Below are 5542 nucleotides of genomic sequence, written 5' to 3' on the forward strand. Positions count from 1 at the left end.
AAACGTTACACCTGTACTGGCCAGGAGGATAGTGAGAGAGGTGGAAAATAATCCTAGGACCATCACCAAGGCCATCCTGGTTAATGTTGGCTCTGCTGGAGCCAAAGTTTCATGGCAGACAATCCAACGGATACTGCACACTGCTGGGTTCCTTGGACGCAGAACAAGGAGGATGCCACTTCTCCAGATAAGACACACAAAAGTGCGCTTGGACTTTGCAAATGCTCATCTGGACAAAGAAGAAGACTTCAGGTCTTCTGTTTTATGGTCAGATGAAACAAAATTGAATTGTTTGGGCACAATAATGTATCCTTCATTTGGCATGAAAAAGGCGAAGCCTTCATTCCTAAGAACACCATCCCACTGTCAAACATGGTAGTGGGAACCTGATGATTTCTTTTCAGTCAATGGACCAGGTAACCTAATCATAGTAAATGGCATCATGAAAAAAGAGCAATACCTCAATATTCTCAACAACATCAGGCAGAGAAACTTGGCCTTGGGCACCAGTGGACATTTCAGCAGAACAACGACCCAAAACACATAGCAAAAATGGAAACACATCTCTCAAATGATCAGTGCATGCTTACAGATTCACACACACACACACACACACACACACACACACACACACACACACACACACACACACACACACACACACACACAGTCACAAAAAAAAACTCATGGGTCTCATGTCTCCATAATATAAAAGCCAAGAACCACAAGACCATTTCATGCATTGGTCTACAATGGTAAAATGGTTGAATCTGGTGGAATACAGTACAAATATCAAACGGCACTAATTTCTTCATAAATGAAATACTGACATTACAGAATGCCTGGTTTTATACTACAATGACAGGGAGATTTAAAACACGTGGTTTTAATGGAAGTCCATGGGGTATTTTTTTTGCCACAAAGGTGTCCAGAGGGAGTATCTGGCATTTCATTTAAAAATGCAATCAAATCAATGTTGTTGATGTGCATATTTATTATATGGAATATATGTAATGTTTTGTGTTCTTTTTAGTAAATAAAAACTGAAGATTAACCCCAAACTGTACTAGTGTACCAAGTGTCATGCTTTTATGAACAAGTTAAACAGTTGGCATATATTTTTGGTAGGATCATATTTAGCCAAATTTCTGAACTTTTCACTCACTAAACACTTTTTCTCTTCATTCAGGACATAATGTGGATACAAAATCAGCTGAGTTTGCTTTTGTTGCAATTAGTGTGAGGTCAAATGCTATTACTTTTACTGGACGTACAGTATATGTGCCTGCAGAGATATCTTTCACTTAAAGCAGTGAGCAAGCTCTCTTGAAGCCACCGCAGCCATCAGTTAGGAAAACATATTACATTGCTAATTCAACCTCTTAACCTAGCGGTGAGACGAACTCATTGGCTTTTTGAGAAATACAGCAGTGAGCAAGTATTGAGGAATTGATTGGGTTGTTTTTTTACTGGGAACATTGCCATTGACAGGCACCGGGGAGACCACTCTGATCTAAAACATATATTTGAGGGATTTACAATTGGCTTTCCTTCTGTTTCCTGATTTGTAGAGTCTTGTTTGAAAGCAACATCAACTCATTTTAGACAATACAAATACAACATCTAATTTCACAGGCAAGGCAATTCTATTCATCTCAATAAAAGTCGATACATAAAGTAAAAACATATTTTTTTGATATACAATGTACAATAAGGTTAAAATGAGCTTTACCTTAAGGTGCAATGAAAAACAGACATCAACAAGCAACGTTCAAACAACATTTGTACCAAACAAGTATACAGATGTGCTAGTGTTTCTTCATATACAGTATATATATATATATATATATATATATATATATATATATATATAAATCTGTTAAAATATATAAAAAAAATATATTACACTTCAAAGTTATTGCGCAGGCAGTGGGAGGAGGGGGTGGGAATGATGATTCATTGGACAGTGTATGTGTCGTGGTTCAGTGCATGTTTGAGTTTACAGTAGTTATTGCTCTGGGGGAAGAAGCTGTTTTTGGAGTCTGTTGGTTCTGGATCTTGTGCCCCTTTAGCGCCTGCCTGAGGGCAACAGGTAGAACCGATGGGAACCGAGTTGTAGATGTCTGCGAGTGAAGGGAGAGGGCGGTGCGGTCTTTATGATCTGCTTGGAGCCCTTTGCTGTCCTCTTCAGTGCAGCTCCCGTACCACACTGTAATACATAAAGTCAGCAGGCTCTACACGGATGAGTGATAAAAGGTCACCAGCAGCTTACGGTCCAGGTTGTTCTTCCGGAGCACCCTCAGGAAGTGGAGTCGCTGCTGTGCCTTCTTCCTGACCGCCGTGGTGTTGGCCGTCCAGGTGAGTTCAGCAGAGATGAGGGGCCGTGGAACTTAAAGCTTTGAACCATCTACACACATGTTGCTGTTGATGTAGAGTGGGTCGTGGTCTGTACTGTGTTTCCTGAAGCCTATGATTATTTATTTGGTTGTTGTGGTGTTGAGAGCCAGGTTGTTCTTTGAGCACCATGATGTGAGTTTCAGGATCATCATCTCTGTAGGCAGCCTCATCTCCTTCCGTGATGAGCCCCACCACAGTAGTCTCGTCCGTGAACTTTACAATGGTGTTATCTAGGGCTGGCCCGAATTATTCAAATATCCGAGTATTCGTTTGATAAATTAGTATTCGGAGCTCAATTCAGTATTCGGAATATTACTGTATTTTTTTTTTTTTTCAATATTTTTTGCAAAAGCACCTCAAACTGCAACATATTTCGTCAGCAAATAATGATTAGATACACAAGTTCTACAACAATTGTAAAATACACATTAGAATTTAATTTAAAATATATTATCAAATTATTTGAACTTTGACCTAGTTGGCCGCTGACCTTTCAATGCGCAACCAGTGATATCAGCTGTAGGCTACATGATGTTACCAGAGCGAGTCAAACTAAAGCGGCACCAAGCGCAGTAGGGAGAGAGAGATGGAGGAAGAATAGAGTATGTGTTCCTCTTAACTCTATACCACAACATTAGCGCGATTTTGGAAGGAAAAGTAGCCTAATGCTTGGCGTAATGCTAACATTAGCTTAGCTTAGCCGTTTGTTTACGTTCCTAATGCAGCGCTGCTATCGCCCATCATCAACAGTGACTTGCTTGCATCATGGGAATACATGGTCAATAATAGATATAATATGGACACAGAAGACTATCAATATTGGACCTTTGTATGGATTTATAAATCCCCGAAAAGATGCACGTTCCTGGATGAATTGATAAGCTCCTGTACGGTTACGATGGCACAGAGGACAGCTGATTTGGAACGGAACAACAGCTGTTCGCTTCCATGGGGAAAAAGTAAGAACTGCAACTTTATTACCGTTCAAAAGTTATCAAAGTATCAACAAACTACGCAGCTTTGCTGTCTCGGCTCACACACTCGGTTTCAGGGTGTACATTTGGATTATTAATGTTGGTTTTGATGGTGTGTTTTTTTAGAACGAGTGCTCAAATATTCGCTCAGAAAATCTAACGAATATTCGAAGCCTGTAAAATGGTATTCGGGCCAGCCCTAGTGTTATCTATTTGGGCTGGTCTGCAGTCATGGGTGTAGAGAGAGTACAGCAGTGGACCCAGCACACAGCCCTGAGGAGAGCCGGTGCTGAGTGTGTGGGTGGAGGAGAGGAGGGTGCAAAGTTTCACAGTCTGGGGCCGGTTGACCATGACGTTTTTTTAGTCCAGGAACAGGTGAGTGAGGGGAGGCCTAGCTCTAACAGTTTGGTAAACAGAATGTACGTTTTTACAGCATAGAAGGTTCTCATCATGCACGTAGCGGATGTACACAAGGAGCAAAGCTGCGTTGAATATTTCAGCTATCATATCCTTGATTCTATCTGAAAGAGTGTCATTAGACAGAGGGACTTCACAGTCATTTCATCAACATATTCCTGAGGTTGTTGGCTTCATCCTCATCAACACCCACAGCATGTCCTCCATACTCATGGAGTGCATACAAAAAGTGGTACAGTTCGATGTTTGATTATTTCTAAGTAATGAGTCTACATTTCTAAAGCTGCTTAATAACATGGTGTCTTGACTGTTTTGTTCCCTGACCTGTCATGATATCAATAAACTACCTTTCTTTTTCCCAACCCCCCAGCCCATTATCTGTAATCATCTGACACTGGCGCTGTACCAGGGCACAAACTCCAGATGACAGGAATTACAGCATTGACAAGAATCAGCACTTTGTATTGGTTTCAATTAATTGGGGACACTTTTGTGAAGGCCATCCCTTCCTTTGACAGACATTTTGCTGGCTCATTGTACTGCTGCTGACACATTCCACTAATAACCATAGTGCATGATGGGAGAACTAATGGCCCTGTTGTGTTGTACAGGCAGGAGCAATACAAAGGGAAGGGGGTGCAGAGAACACTGTACTCACATTCTGGATGGATTTTTAAGGGAGATATTCACATTCTTGACTGAAGATACTTATTACTGGTAATAAAGAATAGGTGCACATTGTGGGACTATTTCTCAAATCTGAGCTTTTGTGTATGTGTGCGTGTGTGTTTTGTATACTATGTATGTATTTTATGTGCATTTGTCGGTGTAGTATAGCATTTAAAAAAACAAAAAGTAAAGTCAATGAATGTATTCAGGATGCAGATTGTGAGGAGATATTCAATGATTTTGACAAAAAGTGATTTGTCAACACACATTCTCCAGAATCGCTAACCCCACCTTAAAGTCCTACTTCACCGGTGGGAATATGAAGGTGTATTGAACTCTGAGATCCTATGTAGTATAAATGTGCAAACATTTTAGAAATCGGTTCATCCTAGCCTGAGAAAAGGCAGAAAGAGTGTTTAATGGCCTCACTGTCTAACACTACATTTTCCCATGCGTGACATCACATATGGGAAAATTTAGGGTCAGGATTAACAGGACAGCTGGGCCAGGGGAAGACTAAGGGAAGAAAAACCTCATTCATTATATTATAATAGCGATTTTAAAATGATAGAACGCCGGTTCAGTATGGGTGAAGTATTCCTTAAGTAAAAGAGAACTGGGTCTGGCTGGCCATAATATAGGGTGTGTTAAATGTATTAGTCTACTGAACATTTTAGAAAGTTGTGGTTAAAAACCTGTTTTTCCGTTTATGCTAATTAACAAAAAATATTTCCAGGCAAATGTATATGGTCCCAGAGTTGTTTGGGTTGTTCACCCTCAAGTGTACCTGTGAGAGAAATGTCAAGTCAATCGGACTTAAGGTGTGAGGGGCGTGGCCTCTCAAACATTTTCATGCACACACCTTAGCCTACAGAACTGCTCCTGCAGCTCCAGATGTGAACTGGCATACACGGTAACGTCGCTCGTAATAACTAATTTAATTGTTTACAAGCGCGATCTCTTTTAAAGAAATCTTTCTTCATTGTCATTTAGTTCTTCAAGATTTGGTAATTTTTTTCCGACCTTTTCACTTATTCGGTGGCCTGAACATTCAGTGCATCCCTAGTAAAAACTCATAGAACTCT

The sequence above is a fragment of the Ammodytes marinus genome (genome assembly GCF_949987685.1).
Source record: "Ammodytes marinus genome assembly, chromosome: 13".
NCBI classification, from domain to species: Eukaryota; Metazoa; Chordata; class Actinopteri; order Uranoscopiformes; family Ammodytidae; genus Ammodytes; species Ammodytes marinus.